The following is a 22,139-nucleotide window of genomic DNA, read 5'->3' on the forward strand; positions in this document are numbered from 1 at the left end:
CCAATGCATTGAATAGAAACAGTGCTTTGTTGATTTAAAAGCTGGAGAAACTCGAGCAAGTGCAAAGGCAGGTAATAAAAACCTTTGTGGGGGTAGTATTGGTTCTGGTGTTTGTGGGTTGGGGGGGGTGCTGAGGATGGAGTGGTGGTTGGAGATGGGTTGGGGGCGTAGGGATGGAGTTAAAGTCAGCCAGTTGTTCGCATGTACTGGCAAAATACACTGTAACAATAACTTCAGTGTTCCCTTGTTCAGGCATAAGCTGTATTCATTAAATAGTTATTATATTTTGATATGCTAGGTATCTAGGCTGCAAAATCGCCTCACGGATCTTCAGAAAGTCCTGAATAAATTACTTATCCTGCGGAAGATACCTTATGTAAACTCTTCACACCACGAGCGGTGATAGTGTGCTTTCATAGCTATCGGGCGAACGGGAGTGTCCTGAAGTGAGCCAAAGAAAATCGTGCGGTGCGGTGGGAAGACAGCAGGATCTGAATATATCAGGATGTCGCGGCAGAATTGGTAACGAGGCGTGCAGCCTTCAATAGGGTGAACTCAGCCCCACATAAGAGCAGTGTGCATTTTGGTGTGGTGTTCCCGGTGAGGCTGAGAGTTAGCACAATTCCAGGGACCATTTCTTCGAGAAGGCGGAGGAAGCAGAGCCCTTTTGTTAAAGCTCAGGACTTGGACTGAACTGATGGGGTTTGACTGGGACTTTAATGTTGGTTGGTTTAGGTCTGTTTGGGGATGTTGGTGTAGTATTTTTTATCACCTTTTTTTCTTTTTTGTTTATGGATGTTGTTACATGAGATTTGTTTTTATGTATTGTGGGAGTGTATGGTGTTTGGGAAGGGGTGGTGTTTTGGTTATTTTAGGGTTGAAGGAGGGGGGCGGGGGATTTTCAGTTCTCGGGTCTGATGGGTTTGTCCCTTTTTCAAAAACCTACTTATGTGAAGTGGACTCTGGCAGGATGGTTACCTCACCAACAGGCTGAGGTTGGCTAGTGAACGGGAGCAAGGTGGGGGAGGGGCTGTGGCCTGTAGGACCTGTTTAGGCAGGTTTCGATGAACCTAGAAGGTGTGAATGGTGGGCGGATGGCGAAGGCGGGGAGACAGGTTGGTTCAAGAGGAGGCAGTTGGGAGATTTCCCGCCAAAAAACTGGCACCGGAGAATTCGACAGCCCGCGTCAGAGCAGGGGGCGGGATTCACGCCAATCCCCAGCGATTCTCCCACCCGGCGGGGAGGTCGGGGGTCGGAGAATCCTGCCCAGGGTGTCCTTGCACGGTAATGGTCTTGTGTGTGTGACTGGCCCGGTCCCCACAATGGGTGATACAATGGCATTGTAATGTGCAACGTATCAGGGTATAAACTGTAGAGTAAATGTTTCTCGGTCACACCGCCTGGGAGGGGAGTCAATTTGGGAATGTTGCCGTTCCGGTTAGTGGGTTCGCAATTTCGGTATCTGAGGGTTCAGGTAGCTCGGGATTGGGCCCAGTTTCACCAATTGAGCTTTACATGCTTGGTGTGTCGGGTCAGGCTGACTTGCAGAGGTGGGATAATCTCTCTCTGTCCCTGGTGGGCAGAATTCAGTCGGTCAAGATGAATATTTTACTACGGTTTCTGTTTCTGTTCTAGTGTTTGCCGGTGTTTCTGCCAAAGCCCTTCATTGGGGGAGTTGAAAGATTAATTTTGTCCTTTATTTGGACGGGTAAAATAGCGAGGATTTGAAAGACGGTCCTTCATAGGGATTGGAAGTCAGGGGACTTGGCGGTGCTGAGATTGATATATTACTACTGGGTGGTGATTGCTGAGAAAGTTTTGGGGTGGGGATCCTGAGGCTGTATGGGTGCGGATGGAGTCAGTATTGTGCAAGGGCTGGGTTTGAGGGCATTGATGATGGTTTCACTCCCAGTTTGTCCGGGGAAATATTCGGCTAATCCGGTGGTGGTTCCACCCAGACGATCTGGAAACAAATTCAGCAACACTTTAAATTGGGGGCTGTGTTGAAGCTGACGCCTATCTGTGCTAATCATATGTTTGAGCCTGCGAGGTTGGACACCAGGTTTAGGGGTGGGAGGAGAAGGGGGTGGAAGAAATGGGGGATTTGTTTGTGGAGGGGTGATTCACAAGCTTGGAGGAGTTGTCAGTTAAATTTGGGCTCTGGGGTCTGACTCGTTTAGATAGCTACACAGTCGATGTTCCATGTGGTGCTGTCATCCCGTTGTTGGGGAGGGTTTGGTCAGTTGCAGGAGCGGAGGAAGGGTATTTATGGAAGGATTATGGCTGAAAAGGCAATATTGGTGGAGGGGGTTATGGCCAAGTGGGAGGAGGGATTGGGGCTGGAACTGGAGGATGGGGTGTGGAGTCAGGCTCTGTTGAGGGTGAATGCCACCTCTTAATGTGCAAGACTTGGCTTAATACAGCTGAAGGTACTGCTCAGGACTCATTTGACTAGATCTGTGATGAGTAGGTTGTTTGTGGGAGTGAAGGATCAGTGAAAGTGCTGTGGGAGGGGTCCTGCTAACCACGTACACAGGAGTGTGGCCTAAGCTCATGGGGTTCTGAGTCTCCTTCTTTAGCACCATGTTGGCGAATTAGAAAATTGAATTGGCGCCATGTCTCTTCGGGGCCAGATTTGGGGTGTCGGACTTGCAAGAGCTATACTGGAGTGGGGGCTGATGTCCTGGCCATCTCCTCACTGATTGTTCAAAGTTGAGTGCTGTTGGGATAGAGGTCAGCTTCTCCACCCAGTGCCTCAGTATGGTTGGGGGATCTCCTCGAGTTTTTATACATCGAGAAAGTCAAGGACACCGTGAGGGGGTCAATTGAGGGGTTTTACCAAAAGGTGGCAGCCGCTTACTTCACATTTTAAAGAGCTGGTCACCCTTGGTTGCTAGAGAGGGGGGGAGGGAGCCGGGGGATGGGGGAGGGAGTTCAGGGGGGTTCTGTCATGGGTATTTTTATTTAAGCGGGAGGGAGAGGTTTGGCGGGTTGAGGGGGGAGTTGTTGTTTTGTTGTTATCAATAAAGTAGAAAAAGTTTGAATAAAAATGTAAAAAAAATAAACTCTTCACTCCATTTCCATCTGCGTCCTGTATATTAATTAAATTTTCTTGGATTTGGCTACCATTTTGAAACCCATAAGAGTCAACAGACTCATTTTTAAACAAAATCTCTATTCCTATGTTAAAATGTGAGAACATTTCTATCCAATTTACTTCAGAAAAACTACGTGGAATTTAATGAAGGCCATTCGAGCAGGATGTAAGGTTTGTGTGTGGGGAGGAGGGGGTGGTTTGTGTTAGAATCATGTCAAAGGGAACGCCGGGGCGCATTATGCTGGTGGTGGGAAAGCCAGGAAGAATCAGTGAGATACTAATTTTACTCGTTTACATACATCTGATGGCTATTTTATGTTTCCTTTGGAATTAAGCAGCACAAGGAATTCATGGACTATCAAATTCCAATCCAGTAAAAGTTGGCGGCACCCAAGGCAAGGATTCAAGTTCACGCACTGAAGGAGAATTCAGAATGTCCAGTTCACCTAACAAGCACGACTTTCAGGACTTGTGGGAGGGAACCGGAGCACCGCAATGGGCGCGATTCTCTGGGTTCCTTGCGCTTTCACTCGAGCGAAACGAGGCCGGTGAATACTAGAGAGGCCGAAAACGAGAACCGCTGGCCTGTTCCCGTAGGCGAAATCGGGATATCACCGTAACGTGGCAAGAAACCAATCATCATCTCTTAAGCCATAATTCCAAACAATTAACGAGAGCCACCCTTTATCCAACACCCCTTCGCCTCCCATCATTCAGCGGCCTCCCCAGCAAGTGCTCACGCTGGCGCCGATTACTGCAGGAAAGTCATGACTTGGAATGCGTTGCCTAAAAGTCAGTAGAATGAGTTCAGTAATAACATTCAAAAGGGAATTGGATCTCTACTTAAAAAGGGAAATATTTGCACGGTGATGGGGAAAGATTGGGTTGCGGGATTAATTGCTAATTCTTGCAGGTTCAATGGCCTCTTTCTGCACTGATAATTTTATGACTTAGAGGTCAGGTAGCAGGTAATCGTAAATATATTGGTGAGCTAGTTGGACTTTTATGATGGAGTGGGCAGGGTTCCAGCTGGGTAGGGTAGCAGGGTGGTGAGGTCAGGTTATGGTCGCGGGAGTGGGAGGGTCGGGAGGGAGGGGTGGGGGTGTGGGGCATCCAGAGAGTTATGGGGAATCAGTGGCGTATAGTTATCCAGGAATTAAACAACATTTTTCCAGTCTAACATTTCCTGGGTAACTATTCAAGTAACTGAGTCAGAACTCTCCGAATTCTTTGACTCTAACTCAGAGTTGGGGATTTTTTTTGGAGGGTTCCGGATGCAGGGGATTGCCCATCAGAAGTTAAAACATCCCTGCAATTTCCAGGGAGTCCTTGCATTAGAACGTCCAAGCGGACCCAGATGCATCTTCCGGGGTACCTCCAGGTTATGACCATCCGGGAACTTGAAGATCTGGGCCGATGTTTTACTCCAGCAACATGAGATTTAATCGGTTTCCACAGGTCACCACATCTGCTGATGTTGTGGGCCAGGGTTATAGAGAACCCCAAAGTGTATCATGGAGTTCACCTGACCCACAACTTTTAATAGTTTGTGGTATGGGGAGCACACGGCCCACTCTACGGGTGTGGTACAGCAGAAATGGAAAAGTATTGTTTAAAGCAAAACAATGTTTGTTCTATGAACTCAAGTTAACCTTTTTAAAACATACAGTGAACATCTTAGCAACCAGCAATTCAAATACAACCCCCAAAAAAACACTAAGTAATCCTTAATAACTGAAAATGAAACTAAAACACACCCTGCAGCAGCCTAAAACAAAAGTAAAAAGCTAACAGATAGCCCAGCTCCACCCACACTCTGACATCACTGATAAACACCCATTTCTTAAAGGTGCTCTCACATAATACTGAACTGATATGAAATGATTGGCTCATTTTTGAAATAACACCAATGAATTATGTGACAAAGGGAAATTGCAGAATTGCTGAAAGTAAAGGAAAGCTCCACACTAAAAGAAAACCTGTAGCCCTTTAGTGCTCGGAGCTGTGTCATGTTTCATTGACATTTCTGCACTGTGATATCATACCTAAGCTAATGAGAACAAAGACAGGCTCCAAACTCCTTCGTGTATGATTACAACAAAGCCATGGTGTAATTGTCAAAGAATTCGAAGATATTGTGATACAAACAATCAAACATTTGAAACGAGAAAGCAAAAGGATTAGTGAAGACACAATGGCTTCGAAATAGGATCGCACGGACAGCCATTGTGAAACCTCAAACAGAAAATGATCCTCAAGGAGTTCATTCGGGAAGAAAGTTTAAACTTGGGATTGCTATATCGACAGTAGGTCAGACAGGCCTTGAGAAAAGGGGAAAAAGAGAGAGTTACGGAAGGAATCAGGAAGATGGTGGTGGAATGGGGTGCACTGAGGGGAGGGGAGTAGGGGGAGGGGGGATGGATCAAATGGTGGCCAGCAGGTAATCCCATGGAATTTAATGGAGCTGAGCAGAATTCTCCTGCATTTCCCAGCTCCATGTAAGTTTTTTTTCAAACTTACCTTTTGTTAGATCCGAGCAGAGTGACCACAAGGAAGCGGTAGGTATTGTAACACACACGGCATGATTCTGCAGCCTTGTTGCGCTCTCGATCGAGACAAATGAGGCCAGTGAATAGTCGGAGAGGCCGAAAATGAGAACCGCAGCGTGCGCCAAACAGTTTGCGATGCAACCTGCCCGCTCCCCTAGGCGAAATCAGGATCTCGCCATAGCGTGCCGAGACACCAATTATCACCATTTAAGCCCTATTTCCATACAATTAATGGGAGCCACCCCTTATCCAACGGCCTCCCGTGATCCGTCTACCTCCCCAGCAAGTGGTCACGCTGACACCAATTGCTCCTTTTGAAAAAAGTGAACCTAATGGAAGGGCTTCTGTGGGGAGCCGAGGTGGTGAGTAGCCATCCTTGCTCACAGGCAAAGAGCTCAGGGGCACTGGATGCTCGGCGGGGGTGGGGAACCCTCGGCTGGGTGAGGGCAACCCGGCTGGTTGAGGGGGACCCTCCGCAAGTGTGGGCTACTGCCACCCTGCTGACTTAACTTCCTGGAAGAAGTCGCTAAACGTTTCCATCTCCGGGTAAACCTCTCTACAGACCCTCTCAAGGCGAACTTGGTTTTTTCCAACCAAAGGAATTCTGCGAGGTCGCTAACCCACACCCCAGGGTTCAGCGGCTCCCTCCATACCAGCACATTCACCTCCAGGCTACAAGAGCGGCAAAGGCCAAAACGTCGGCCTCTCTCATCCCCTGGACACCCGGGTCTTCCGACACTCCAAGAATTGCCAATTCTGTATTCGGGACCACCTTCACCCTCAGCACCTCAGACATCACGTTAGCGAAACCCCCGCCAAAATCCCCCTAGCTTCGGACAGGTCCAAAACATGTGCTTTGTGTCCCCCTCTCCCCAACCTCGCACACCGCCAACACCTGTCCTCCACCCCCTCAAAAAACCTACTCATTCTGGCCACCGTCACATGCACCCTTGAATTACTTTAAATTGAATGAGGCCAAGCCAACGCACAGAGAGGATGCATTCACCCTTCTCAGAGCGTCCTCCCATAACCCAGCCCCCAGCACCCTTCCCAGCTCTTCCTCCCACTTTCGCTTAACTTACCCTCTCGGGGCGCCCTCCCAGTAAATCTCCAATACCCTGCCCTCACCAACCCCTGTTTTCGACACCACTTTGTCCTACAACCCGGGGTGGCAGGTCAGGACAGGGCGGCACCTGTGACGGCACCTGTTTCCTCACATAGTTTCACACCTGTAGGTACCGGAACCCATTACCGCTGGGTAGCTCATACTCCTCCACCAACCCCACCAATCTCTGGAAGCTGCCCCCCACCAATAGGTTCCCAAACCACTCAATCCATGCCCACAGTCATCCCTGGCACTCCAGCCCCCCCCCCCCCCCCGGATTCCCACAGATCGGATCCCAAACCGAGGTCCCCTCCAGCCTCAGGTGCTGTCGCCTCTGTCCCCACACCCTCAGGGCTGCCACCAATACCGGACTTCTGGAATACCTGTCCGGCGAGAACGGCAGAGGTGTCGTCAACAGTGCTCTCAAGCTAGTGCCGTTACACAAGGCTGCCTCCTTCTGCTCCCATACTGAGCCCTCCCCCACTACCCACTTCCTTACCATGGCTATACTTGCTGCCCAGTAATAATTCATTAAGTTTGGCAAGGTCAGCCCCCCCACCCCCCACCCACCACCTCCCTGTTCCAGCAGGACCTTCTTCATCCATGGGGCTTTCCATGCCCACACAAGCCCCGAGATCAATGTATTGATCTTCATAAACGGCAGCTCGCCCAATCTCCTCTCCTGCCCCCTTGCCTGGATCAGAAAGATCTCACTCTTCTCCATGTTTAAATTATACCCAGAAAACCGGCCAAATTCCACCAAAGTGTCCATGATCCCTCCAATCTTTTCCAATGGGTCCGATATGTAGAACAGCAGGTCGAAGCGAGACCCTATGCTCCACCCCCCGCCACAGTGTCCCTGGGTATCTGGGTGCCCTGGTGGCACTGCCAGACTGGCAGTACCAAGGTGGCATCTTCCCCATGCCAGGGACCAGGCCAGGAGGTGCCCTGTCCTTAAGAGGTGGCGTGCTGGAAACTTGAGATACCCCTAATTGGTAAGTTGGGGGGTGGCCGGAGGCCACGGCCGGTTGGGGAGGGGGGGGGGAGGGGGGTCCAGAGATCGCATTGCCATTTAAAAATAACGCCCAGACCTCTTCCTGTGCTGGTAAGATGAGCTTGTTAGTGCAGGAAATGCGCCGAAGTGCGGTATCAGCAAGGCGTTCCATTAAATCGCGTCTAACATTGCTTGAGTCTTTTCTACAATTTCACTGGAGGAAACTTTGGCTCATCCTTGAATTAATGGCAGACAGACTGGTGGCTCTGGAGTGAAGGGAAGGGGTGGAGAAATTGGGCTCAGTTTCAATAGAATATAAATGGAAGATGAAGTCAACATGGAGGAAGATTGAGGTCACTCCATTTGTGTATGAATGCAACAAGAAACCATTGCTGAAGATATGTTGGATGCATTGGGACAGTTAGGATTGGAATCAGACAAGCATAGCAATGAATAAACATTTCCAAGTAAACCTCCTTAGTTTTATATGTCACAGGATCAACTTGGACACAAAAACTTTGATTTCAGGGATGAAATGATAGTGCTTGATAGGTTAACTGTGTGTTATGTAAGGGCAGCACGGTGGTGCAGTGGTTAGCACTCTGCCTCATGGCGCCGAGGACATGTTCGATCCCGGCCACGGGTCACTGTCCGTGTGGAGTTTGTACATTCTCCCCGTGTCTGTGTGGGTCTCACTCCTGATGCATTATCAATTATGACGAGACAAGAGTAGAGTGTAATTGAGGCTTTATTAAGCAGAGATGTGTAGCCTCCTGCAGCTGCTGCCGAATGGCTGCAGCTCGGTGAGCACACACATTTATACTCCGCCTCCTGGGCGGAGCCAGAAGGCAGGGATCTACCCCTGTGGGGTAGATCCCTGCCTTCTACGTGTAGTACAGGAGCCTTACCGTATTACATCTCGTGTGATATATACAACAGTAGTGACTATCACAATGCCCCACAACCAAAGTTGTGCAGGGTAGAAGGATTGGCCAAGCTAAATTGCCCCTTAATTGGAAAAAAAGATGAATTGGGTACTCTAAATTTATTTTAAAACAACATTGTGTTGTGACACAGCTGAGCTCAATGCTCTATGTTAAATGTTAATGTACTTATTATTGCCAAGTCATACATTAAAAAGTCCAACCATATAATAGCTAAGGGAATCAAGTGCAGAAAAAAAATAACATTCACTTGATGCAATCATTTTCTTTAAATTATTAAAAAGTTACAGGAATCCTTATATCAAGGAGACCATTTTCATAAATCAGCTGGAAGTCTAACCTTGGCATTGATAGATTTTCCTTGAAAGGTTGCACGCACCTTGAAGGTGTTGTGTGTCGAACCACAACAGCACAGCACGCAAGAAACCACCTTTGCCTAAAAATGGTAATTGGAATAATGATTCAAACAATGCATTATTTTTGGCAGGTGATAGTAGTTATTGGCATTTTACCTGCCGAGCTGCCACTGGCTAAGCCACAGAACCAATTGCTCGAGTACACGCAAAAAAAGCTGGAGAATGTAATTTTGTCAGAAAATCCACTTCTGAGAGATTTGCCTGCTCCAAATAGAAAACCTAGCTGTATGAAAGTTTTCATTAAAACGTCTGAACATAATTGAGAAGATAATCTGAGAACCAGCATAGATTGTTTTTAAAGGATATAACTTTCCCTTTCCCTTCAGAAATGAGGGCATTTCCCTTGTTGCTCGTGGCCTACAGCTTAGGCTGTAAGAATGAGGAGGAGGTATGAAGATTGGGAGAAGAGTGGACATAAGTGGGCATCTAAGTAGCTACATGTTAAATCAGGGAGGCAAAGAGGGAACTGCAGGAGGTGCTGTTTATTGGCACCATATCTGATCCTCAAGGGACCGATTGGGAGTCTGATGATGAGTTGGCTTGATTAAGGCAAGCCATGTTGGTAGACCCATTCAGAACAGGTCATTTGTTTTTAAAAGTCGTGCTTCTTGATCTCAGAAGCTTGGAAGACTTGCAGTGCCTTTCTTTCACAACCTCAGGATATCCCAAAGTGCTTTCTAACCAATGATGTATATTTGGTGTATAGTCACTGTTGTAAGCAATGCAACAACTAATTTGAGCACATCAATATCATAGACAGCAATGCGATAATACAAACATACAAATTGGAGCAGGAGTTGGTCATTTGACCCCTTGAATAATGATCAGGCAATCTGTCTGAGTGGTGTTTGTTGACAAATAAATATTAGTCAGGACATTTTGGAGAATTCCTTGCCCAACATTGAATTAGTGTCATGGCATCCACAACATGGATGTATAGAAATGGTTTGATGTTTCATCACTTCCAACAGTGCAGCAATCCCTCAGTTCTGCACTAAAAAAACAGCATGGATAGGTCTCTGGAGTGAAACTTGAACCTGCAAAATGGACATCGAGATCCTGCTGAAAGGAGGTGAGCCCTCTGTGTCTCTTGGCAGCGCATCAGCTTTCTCAACATGTCTGAGCACCAGTGTCTCAGGAGGCTCAGCTTTTCCAGTTAGTTATTGCTGACATTTGCAGCCTCCTAGAACAGTGCTTCCTTCCCAGTGAAGAAGTTGAGTGCGCATTGCCAATGGCTATCAAGGTGACTCACTGTAGACTTCTGCAACCAACAACCCGCCCCTTCACCCCACAGACCCCTCCCCCCCCCCCCGCCCCCGCCCATCACCCAGTCTCTGCCTCTCACCAGGTTTTGTGTTCTCTTCTGCTGCAAAGAGAGAAAGCAGAGAGGAACGAGTCTTCATAATGGCTTGTGTGCAGAGGAGGGAAGAGCAACACTTGTGGAGGGTGACTGTGAGGCATGGGTGCAGAAGGGCAATGGACTGAGGGTGAGTGTTTATGTTGGCTGTTCAGATGAGGATCTGAGGTGCCCACAGAAGCAGAAACAGGAATGAATGGAGCTGTAACACATGTTCTGAGGAGTTCTATACAGGAAAATACTGAACAAATCAGAGTGTGGGCCTTGGCATCAAAACCGCATTCACCTCCTGTGCCCCCCTGAATTCCTAGATTTTTTGTATTCTTTCATAGGTTGTGAGGGTCACTGTCAAGACCAGTACATGTTGCCCAACCACAATTTCATTTAAGAAGGTGAAGGCGAGCATTGAATCATTGGAGTCCATCTGGTGTAGGTACACCGACAGTACTCTGAGGAAGGGAGTTCCATGATTTTAACCCAGTGAGAGAGATGGAAAGTGATATAGTTTCAAATCAGGATGATGCGTTGCTTGGAGAGGAACTTGTAAGTTGTGGTGTTCTTGTGCACTGTCTCCAGGTGGAAAGGGCCACATTCCAGCTGCTGACTTCCTTGGCCATTTTCGAATATGCCTGTTGGTTGGAGAGATTGTCCTCATCCTCCCAAGCTTGGGAGAGCTCATCCAACTACAGTCCCTCAGATCCTGCTGATGGACCTTAAAAGTAAGAGTGAAAAACCTGGAATGGGGTGGAGGGTGGAGTTTGGGGAGGTGGTGATGTGTGGGTATTGTGGTGAATGTATTATGCCAATAATCCACCAGTGTATTTGTACCTGTGCTGTTGCCCTTGTATTTGTATCTGTGCTATGCTGTTGCCCTTGTGGGCTCCTCCTATGGGCCATTGTATGGCATTATCCATAGGGTAACATGTTAGGGCATGTATGGGCTCCGCCCATGGCCCCTCTCCTTGAAGCGAGGTATAAAGAGCAGTCGACCTGTAGGCGGTTCTCAGTATTGGATCAGTCGCAGGCAGGCACTGTTCTAAGTTGATTAAAGCCACGGTTTACTTCTACTCTTGTCTCGAGTGAATTGGTGGTCGCATCAATTTAATCAACTTAAACGCAACTATGGAATCGGCCCTCAAACCTGACCGACTGGAACTCGATCCGCAGGCCGCGGAGTCAAAATAAATGTTTTCGCACTAGCTCCGCTGCTTCAAGGCCTATCTCGCAGCCTTCTCCACGCCTTCCGTCACTGACGAACAGAAGCTGAGCCTCCTCCACGCACGGGTGAGCCATAGAATCTCTGTTCAACTCAACGAGGCCTCCTCTTATGCAGACGTCCTTGCGATGCTCGAACGCCACTATGTACGGCCTGTGAACGAGGTCTATGCGCGACACATCCTCACCACGCGCCGCCAGCGTCCCGGGGAATCGCTAGACGACTACCTACGTGACCTCAAAATCCTCGCACGCAGCTGCAATTACCAGGCCGTTACGGCCTCTCAACATATGGAACTCGCCGTCCGAGACGTCTACGTGGCGGGAGTCCGGTCCAACTACGTGAGACAGCGCCTACTCGAAAAGGGGGCCCTGGACCTGGATCAGACGGTAAAGTTAGCCTCCTCTCTGGAAGTAGCATTCCAGAGCCTTAACACGTTCCCAGCTGACCACGCTACCCCCTCGTGGACCCCCGACCAAAGACTACCCCAGGCCTGTGCCGCGCGGCTGCCCGCCCATCATGGGGGGCTACCCTGCTATTTCTGTGGCCAGTCTCAACACCCCCGGCAGCACTGCCCGGCCCGTAACGCGAACTGCAGCAGCTGTGGGAGAAAAGGACATTTAGCCAAAGTTTGCCTGGCCAGGTCCAAGAACTCCAACTCATAGGCCCGATCCTCAGACTCACAGGCCCGCAGACCCCGCAGTGTGGCAGTGTGTCTGCCGACTCCGGCCCCTGCAGACGCGTCATCAGCCTCGTGCTATCCGTGGGAGCAGCCATCTTCCAGCCCTCACATCACGTGCGACTCATGGGGCCGCCATCTTGGCCATCCTCCCCCACGCGGCAGGCCATGTGCGATCCATGGGAGCCGCCATCTTGGAAGCCACCTTCCTTACCGGCCACCATGGTAGACCAAGGGGGGCCGCCATCTTGGCTGCCATCTCCTACGCCGCTCGACGCGTACGATCAACAAGGGCAGCCATCGCGGAGCCACCCCAGCACCTCCGACCACGCCGGCTACCCGCAACTCAGCGCGGTCACCCTGGACCAGTCGCGATCCAAGCACCTCCGGAGCTCTATGATGGCCGTCTGGGTAAACGGGCACGAGACACCTTGCCTTTCCGACTCCGGGAGCACAGAGAGCTTCATTCACCCGGACATGGTAAGACGCTGCTCGCTCACAATTTTCCCGGCGCACCATTCCATCTCCCTCGCCTCTGGGTCGCACTCGGTGCAAATCTGAGAGTGCACTACCTCATCCTTGGCAATACAGGGCGCCGAGTACGCCAATTTTAAATGATATGTGCTCCTAGATCTCTGCGCTCCTCTCCTATTGGGACTAGGTTTCTAATAAAACCTCAGGAGCCTAACCCTAAAGTTCGAGGGGCCCCTACCCCCACTCACCATATGCAGCCTCGCGACCCTAAAAGTCGACCCTCCCCCACTCTTCGCAAATCTCACCGCTGACTGCAAACCAGTCTCCACCATAACTAGGCGGTATAGCATACAGGACAGCACTTTTATCAGGTCTGAGGTCCAGCGACTCTTGCGGGAGGGAGTCATCGAGGCCAGTAATAGCCCCTGGAGAGCTCAGGTGGTGGGCGTCAAGACCGGGGAAAAGAACCAGGCGGTTGTAGATTACAGCCCAACCATAAACCAGTACACGCAACTCGATGCGTACCCCCTTCCCCGGATTGCAGACATGGTGAACCAGATCGCACACTACCGGGTGTTCTCCAGGGTTGATCTGAAGTCTGCGTACCACTAGCTCCCAATCCGCCCGGAGGACCGCCACTACACGGCTTTCGAGGCGGACGGCCACCTTTTCCATTTCCTCCGGGTCCCCTTTGGCGTCACGAACGGGGTTTTTGTGTTCCGAAAGAACAATGGACCGAATGGTGGACGAGTACGGGCTGCGGGCCGCATTTCCTTACTTGGGCAATGTCACCATCTGCGGCCATGATCAGCAGGACCATGACGCCAACCTCCACAGATTTCTCCAAACCGCCGAAGCCCTAAACCTCACGTAGAACAAGGAGAAATGCGTTTTCCGCATAACTAGACTAGCCATCTTCGGTACGTCGTGGAAAACGGGGTTCTAGGACCCGACCCTGACCGTATGCGCCCCCTCCTGCAACTTCCGCTCTCCCACTGACCCAAGGCCCTGAAGAGGTGCTTCGGGTTCTTTTCATATAATGCCCAGTGGGTCCCCAACTGTATGGACAAAGCCCGCCCACTAATCAAGGCCACCATCTTCCCATTGGCAACTGAGGCCCGCCAGGCCTTCAGCTGCATCAAGGCGGACATTGCCAAAGCCGCGATGCGCGCGGTGGACGAGTCTGTCCCCTTCCAGGTGGAGAGCGACGCATCAGAGGTCGCTCTGGCCGCTACCCTCAATCAAGCAGGCAGACCGGTAGCGTTTTTTTCGCGCACCCTCACCACCTCCGAAATTCGGCACTCCTCAGTCCAGAAGGAGGCCCAAGCCATCGTGGAAGCCCTACGGCACTGGAGGCAATAACTCGCTGGTAGGAGGTTTACTCTCATCACCGACCAACGATCGGTAGCGTTCATGTTCGACAATACGCAGCAGGGCAAAATCAAGAACGATAAGGTCTTGAGGTGGAGGATCGAACTCTCCACCTATAATTACGATATAGTATATCGTCCTGGGAGGCTCAACGAGCCCCCAGATGCCCTGTCCCGCGGCACATGTGCCAGCGCGCAAGATGACCGACTACGGGCTATCCACAATGACCTCTGCCACCCGGGGGTCACCCAGCTCATCCATTATATCAAGGCTCGCAACCTGCCCTACTCCACCGAGGAGGTCAGAGCCATGACCAGGGACTGCCAGATCTGTGCGGAGTGTAAACCGCACTTCTATCGACCAGATAAGGCCCACCTGGTAAAGGCATCCCGGCCCTTTGAGTGCCTCAGTATCGATTTCAAAGGGCCCCTCCCCTCCATTAACTGCAATACATATTTCCTCAATATTATTGATGAGTTCTCCCGCTTCTCCTTTGCAATCCCTTGCCCCGACATGACCACGTCCACCGTCATTGAAGCCCTACATAGTGTCTTCACTCTGTTTGGTTTCCCTAATTATGTCCACAGTGACCGGGGCTCGTCGTTCATGAGCGACGAACTGCGTCAGTGCCTGCTCAGTAAGGACATCGCCTCGAGCAGGACTACCAGTTATACCCCCAGGGGAAACGGGCAGGTGGAGAGGGAGAACCCGACGGTCTGGAAGACCGTCCTACTGACCCTGCGGTCCAGTAAACTCCCAGTTTCCCACTGGCAGGAGGTCCTCCCCGATGCGCTCCACTCTATTAGGTCCCTACTTTGCATGGCCACATACGAGACCCCTCATGACCGCCTGTTTGTTTCCCCTAGAAGATCCATCTCAGGGGCCTCGCTTCTGTTCTGGCTGAAGACACCAGGGCCAGTCCTACTCAGAAAGCAAGTCAGGAGCCATAAGTCCGATCCTCTGGCAGAGAGGGTCCAGCTCCTACATTCCAACCCACAGTACGTTTATATCGAACACCCCGATGGCCGACAGGATAAGGTCTCCCTCCGGGACCTGGCGCCCGCCGGTTCCACCACCACCACCGCTGCCCCTCCACCATATCCCGCCCAACCTACCACGACCAGCGCCGCCGCCCCTATATGGCTCCCGCGCACCCTCCCACCTGCCATCCCCCCTTCACCGATCCACAGGAATGAAGCTCCAGAAGAGACGCTCCTGGAGTCCACGTCTGTACCCGCACCGGCGCCCTCACTACCGATGCCACCACGGACGAGTTCGACACCCGGGCCAGCAACAACGCCAGAGCTTCGGCGATCACAGCGCACAATCCGTGCGCCGGACCGGCTTAACTTATGAACCCGTCACTCCCGCCGGACTTCATTTTTTTTAACAGGGGGTGAATGTGGTGAATGTATTATGCCAATAATCCACCATTGTATTTGTGCTATGCTGTTGCCCTTGTGGGCTCCACCTATGGGCTATTGTATGGCATTATCCACAGGGGAACATGTTGGGGCATGTATGAGCTCCGCCCATGGCTCCTCCCCTTGAAGGGAGGTATAAAGAGCAGTCGACCTGTAGGCGGTTCTCAGTATTGGATCAGTCGCAGGCAGGCACTGTTCTAAGTTGATTAAAGCCACGATTTACTTCTACTCTTGTCTCGAATGAATTGATGGTCGCATGAGGTATGTCAGCCTTCCCAGGCCTTCTCTCCAGTGCTGCAGTTGCTGCTCCCTCAAAGTTCCAACTGCAGGTGAGTCATTGTAATCCATGCTGAAGTTACTTGAATTTGAAATCTTCCCTTTGCCAGAATAAACACCAAATCCAACCGGCCCTCCTTAATTAGTCAAGCGACCCAGAGTTGGGATGCTAAGAAAATGGCTGAGTTAAAGAGCCATGGTTAAACCATAGCAAATTACGTTACTGGTCTGGGAATGGTCCCATTATTCTAGTAAGGACTAAGTCTCAAAGATTATGTCCAGTGAATCACACCTGAGATTAGTATGTAGTTTGCTACTTTATAGCTATTCATGAAGTGAAGACATTCAATAATGTTATAATCTCTTATTGGTTATGGAGCTCTTATATTTGTGGCACTACAATGTGATTGGTTTAGTCTCAAAAATGGACAATTAATCATGAACTACCAGTAACTGTCCCTTTGAAAACCAGGATGATGGGAGGCAACGGTGTTCCTCCGGCTAAAGATCAGAGTGTGTACTGGCATAAACTAGAGAACATTGTTCTCTATTGTTCCATGTTATGAGAGTAAGTAACACAGTATTTGTGTTTGATTATGGGCAGCTCCGACAAAGTATAAAATGATCAGCCTCGTAGATGCTATTGTTTTCATCACAAGAGAACTTTGTTTCTAATTTAGCCAACAGGAATTTAGAAATTAAAGAGAAAAGGAGCAGGTTCATCATGATTCCTAAAAAAACAATTAATCAGTTCTTATGCCAATGATGGCGGAACAGTACTTGTTTCATAAACAGTTTTACTGGCATGGGTCCAAAATGGGCAAACAGATGGAAATTAAAGAGGTTTTTGTTTTCATCACTCTCTTATATTTCTTCATTGCATGAACTCATCAGTACACCCGAATCAGTTAGCATTGCAAGTTATAATTGGCCGTCAACACAGGTCAAACCAATTGTTCAAGGCTGCCTCAGGAAGAATAATAATACTAATAGATTTCATGAAGCAGCTATAATGTGTAAACCATACAGACTATTTTGCTTCTTCTTCGGTGATCACTCACTAACGAGTATGATTTTCCATATAAGAAAATCTGTGTCACTGGTCATGGCTTCTGTGCATCCTTGCGGAGCTGACGAGCCTGATTCTAGAGCTATATCTTCGACCGCACACTTGGCAGGTGTTTCTGGGAAGTGGGATTGGTCCATAAACTCGAGATCACTGGTATTCCTTTCTCAGGCTCCTTTTCCAGACCTCCTCTTGTTCTTGGTTGTCCTTGAAGAATTGTGTCCCTCCAATCAAGAGGTTCCTCCAAGTAAGTCTCTTCTGAGCCAGGGTTTCCCAAGTGTTGACGTGTATATTGGATTTCTTGAGTGTAGGGTGTCTTTGAAGTGCTTCCTTTGGCCTTCGCTTGTTTGGGAGCCTTCTTTTAGCTGGGCAGAGACGATTTGCTTTGGCAGTTGGGACTCTGGCATCCTAAGCACATGGCCAGCCCAGTGGAATCGGTTTTGGATGATTATGGCCTCGATACTGGTGCTTTCGGCTCCTTCAAGGACACTGATATTAGTACGCTTGTCCTCACAGCTGATGCGGATATAAACTGAAGCAATAAATGCTCAACTGACACAATAGAAAGTCTTGATTTAATTTATAAGCTCAGTTGTGGTACCACTCTCACTGCTTAAAGATACACCGTTGTTAAAGTTATTCTGATTAAATGGTGTCATGAACCACGTTGATGTCAACAGCAAGGTTATCCCAACTTGGTACACAGATTTGTGCAGATGTATAGTTTTGTTTTTGGAATGGTGTGAGGAGTCAAGTAAAACCCAATCAGAATAAGCAGCCCAGTCACCATGTAGCAATTATTAAAGACTAATGATTCAGTAAACGAGAAGACAAATACGCACAAATAGGATTATACCATGCTGACAATTAATTATACAAACTATTAAACATACACACAGTGTATGTACACCTTGATCCAAGATATATCTACGAACCCTGAACTCCTTCAGACTTCCCCTTTCCCCAAACAACATCCAAATCAAATAGATCTATAAGTCAAAACCAGCTTTTTGTTACGACACAATACAGGGAATAATAATCAATTCTGGGAAAAATCTTGTCCTGGTCTAGTGAATATATGTAAACTGCCTTTACGAAGGTCACTGCACAATCTTGGCTCTCTGACTTAGAGGCCATTAGGTGTAAACTGGCCTCTAGGCTGCTGGATGTAAACTAGCTTCCCTACTTCTGAGGGTGCTGGCAATTATACCAGTCCTCCTCTTGATTCTGCATTCTGTGTATTTGGCTGTCTGCCTCTATCAAATTCCTTGACTCTAAATTTAGCATATGTATCTCATTGATTTCATAGAATTTACAGTGCAGAAGGAGGCCATTTGGCCCATCGAGTCTGCACTGGCTCTTGGAAAGAGCACCCTACCCCAAGCCCATACCTCCACCCTATCCCCATAACCCAGAAACCCCACCTAACACTAAGGGGCAATTTGGACCCTGAGGGCAATTTATCATGGCCAATCCACCTAACCTGCACATCTTTGGACTGTGGGAGGAAACCGGAGCACGTGGAGGAAACCCACACACACACGGGGGGAACGTGCATACTCCACACAGACAGTGACCCAGCGGGGAATCGAACCTGGGACCCTGGCGCTGTGAAGCATTTGTGCTATCCACAATGCTACCGTGCTGCCTTGATCTCCCAATTGTCTATGTAAACTGCTTCCACTAATATGTGATCCACAATTGATTCTACCCAGACGCCTACTAATCTGGTTACTGAGAAAGACGCATCTCATCCGGCCATTTAAATACTCGCTACTGCTGTCGCTAGGTGGATTCCTACGTGTTGTTGGGCAGACCGTATCCTACTATGTCTTGTTAAATTCACGTTACTGCTGTTACCAGGCAAACTCATTATAATGGTGACCTGAAAAATTTGAATCATGGATGATGTGTCTCCATCTGTTGTGGTTGTAGAGCTCAATCCTTCTTTAAAACTCTTCAACAATGAAAAGATGCCAGCTCTTTTGAATCGATTCTAAATGAATACATCCATATGGATTTGCAGTGCTTTCCGTTAGATGCTTAGATACTTTGGAAGCTGAGAATCCTGTCACAGCGTCAGGAATGCTCAGTTTCCAAGTGCAAAGGAGAGAGGGACAAAAGTTGAAATGCTTTCCCCAGCCTCGAGACTCTAAGATAAAGGACTTTAGTGATGTAATGACACAATTTGTGAAACAAATGCATTTACATTTGCTTTAATATTGACACCAGCCCACAGAGCTGATAGGGAAACAGAATCTGGAACCTCATTTGTCTTCATTATGACTTGTTGCCATTCAAAGAAAGTGGGCACTCATTGACTACAATATTGTAGGTTTCACTGTCACTGCCCGACCAAAATCTGCTACTATTTTATAACACAAGAGTACATTTTGGTGGGCCTAGCACAGTGTTATTTGGCACCAGGCATTGTCAGATCACACAAATAACTTTCTTCTATGAATATATACATGCCTACACATCTTTTTATGCATTCTTGGGATGTGAGTGTCGCTGGCTGGGCCAGCATTTGTTGCCCATCCTTTTGTGAGGGCCACAAAGAATCCAGCACGAGTTGAAGGATAGAAAGAAACATTTATTTACAATAACATATATATACACAACAGCAGCAGTAACTCCCTTGCTGCTCACTCCTCTCTAGCTGGTTCCAAACTGGCCAGCTCTATTTATGCAGGGAATCTGCGAATGATTTCTCCGCTCCCCCCCGCCCGTCATTGGGGAAGCTCATACTGTGCCATTAGTCCCCAGCCAGAGGTAAGCAGGCAGGTTATAACACATCCCTAATTTCCCTTGAGCTGAGTGGCTTGTTAGGCTATTTCAGTGGGGGGCAGTTAAGAGTCAAGCACATTATGGTGTGGGTTTGGAGTCACATGTTGGCCAGACCAGGTAAGGATGGCAGATTTGCTTCCCTGAAGGACATGAGTGAACCAGATGGCGTGTTTTTTATGACAATCGTCAATGGTCATCATTAGATTTTTTAATTGCAGATTTTTACTGAATTCAAATTTCACAATCTGCCATGCTAGGATTCAAACTCAGCACCCCAGAGCATTACTCTGGATCACTAGTCCAGTGACAGTACCACTACACCACCACCTCCCTATATATATATATCTGATATATATATATATATACATGAATATACACATACAAACAACTGATCAGTACAAACGAATAGGGGACGATTGTCAGCCTGCATTTACCGTCAAAGTGAATGGTGATGTGGGTGCAAAATCTGGAGAGAATTGAAAAATGTAATTCTTTCCAGAGAGATTGCATCCCTCCCCCCGCCCCCCCATCCACCGGTGATGTAACGAGATTCTGACCCACAACAATGAGAACCCCACTGTAATACATTTGAATAATTTTCAATATTTATATGAGCCCCTCTCTCACCTGCTACATGCCCCCCCCCCCCCATATTACTGGATATTCATACCTCACTGGCGTCACCTCAGCGAGGTTTACAACAGGTTTGGAAAAATTTAATTCAATCGCAGGATCCCTCTGGTGGTACAAATGTAAGAATAGCTCCCGGGGTGGTGGTGTGACATGCCCGTGAAGTGCCCTGGCAAATCCTCCTTATAGCTGCAGTTTAACCATGGAAGTTTCATGCCCCACTGTACTCCTGTAACTATATTTACATGCCATACAGCTACTGATCTTCACTTTCCACAGTTTGATCAACTGGAGGGTCTAATGTGAGCTCAAAATGCTAATAAAATCTTGAAATCTAATAAATTAATTAATTTAGCACCTTGAAATAATGACTATAGTCTACTTGATTGGGGTTTTACCAGATTTTTTGAAGTTGTTTGCCAGCTTCTCTAAGTTTAGCATGTGTACAACCCTCACGGTAGACAAATGCGCAACCTTTATTTGTATACAATACAAAAACTTGACGTCAAATCTTATATATCTTTTGCTTTTTAATTTATTTCGTATTTGTTCTTGGAATGGGAGTGCCACTGGCAAGGTCAGCATTTGACAAAGTGACAACTGACCGATGGCACGATAGCCATATTTATGCTTTTATTGCTGAGGATAAAGTTATGAAATTGGTGGCATCACATGAAGTTCACAGTGTGGAGCATGGATTCACATTTGTACAATTCCATGTTGCATTCTTGATTTTACTGGCAAGCAGAGGAGCTTCTCCGTAAAGACAAAATGAAAGAAAGTAGGATTGAATTAATTTCCAGGTCATCCTTGCACACCATCCAGCAGGCAGCCTACAATAGCTTTGAACAAGATCTGGGAGTAGGCTGCCTCCTTGCACACTCGTCCATAGATGGTGAATGCCTTGGAAAGACTACAAATGGGGAATAAAACCGATTCTAACCCGTTGAATTCTCAATAATCCGGAATGTGAAACCTACTTGCACCAAGTATCTTTGTGGGTTCGCTATAAGGCTGCAAAATCAGCAGCGACATATTCCAAATTCTGAGTCATTTTGTGCTTCAGTATGAACTTATTTATATAGAACCTTTGCTGCCATCAGTGAGTCTGGCATCCAGTGCTTTTGGAAGAAGAATATTAAAGAAGTGAGGAATAAGATGACTATGCTCCACCAAAAACTTATCCCTCGGGCGCAATGACCTTCTCATCATGGTATCTAGCTGTATTCTGAATAACTCAAGAGTTATCAGAACATAGAACATAGAAAAACTTTGCATTTTATCTTGTAATTCAGTCTAAATTTACTTTCCATTAATTTCTACTTATGTTCTTGTTCCTATTTTCTTTGCATAATTTGAAGCAATAATCTAGATATGCTTTACTTGATATTAATGTTCCTAGGTGAGGGTCCAGATGACGAGGCTGGTCAGACCTCCATCAGGAAGATTTCCCTGTATACTTCAGCAGATTCCTTTCTAAATTAACTATTTCCATTCCAACTCTCTTAATTATTCTTCAGGGATCCAGTCCATATGTGGCTGATAAACATTGGGCCAGATTTTCGCAGAGTCATGGAGACTTTCTCATGGATAATTCTGGGATTCATGCCCATATTCCTGCCACCCTCAATTTTCACCGACGAGGAGAAGGGTGTGGGCTGCACTCCCAACCTGGCCACATCCATTGTGGGGATAGGCATTTTCTAGCCTCCCGCAATTATCCTGGAGTTGGGCCAGCTTCTCAAGGATTT

General features: G+C 48.1%; 1 protein-coding gene across 5 annotated transcripts in view; it reads right to left on the bottom strand.

Annotated features, from left to right (window-relative positions):
* LOC119972436 (serine/threonine-protein kinase H1-like) overlaps window positions 1-22,139 on the bottom strand; it is a 163,893-nt gene that overhangs the window by 123,072 nt on the left and 18,682 nt on the right. The window lies entirely within an intron of this gene.

This window comes from Scyliorhinus canicula, chromosome 10 (genome assembly GCF_902713615.1).
Source record: "Scyliorhinus canicula chromosome 10, sScyCan1.1, whole genome shotgun sequence".
Lineage (NCBI taxonomy): Eukaryota > Metazoa > Chordata > Chondrichthyes > Carcharhiniformes > Scyliorhinidae > Scyliorhinus > Scyliorhinus canicula.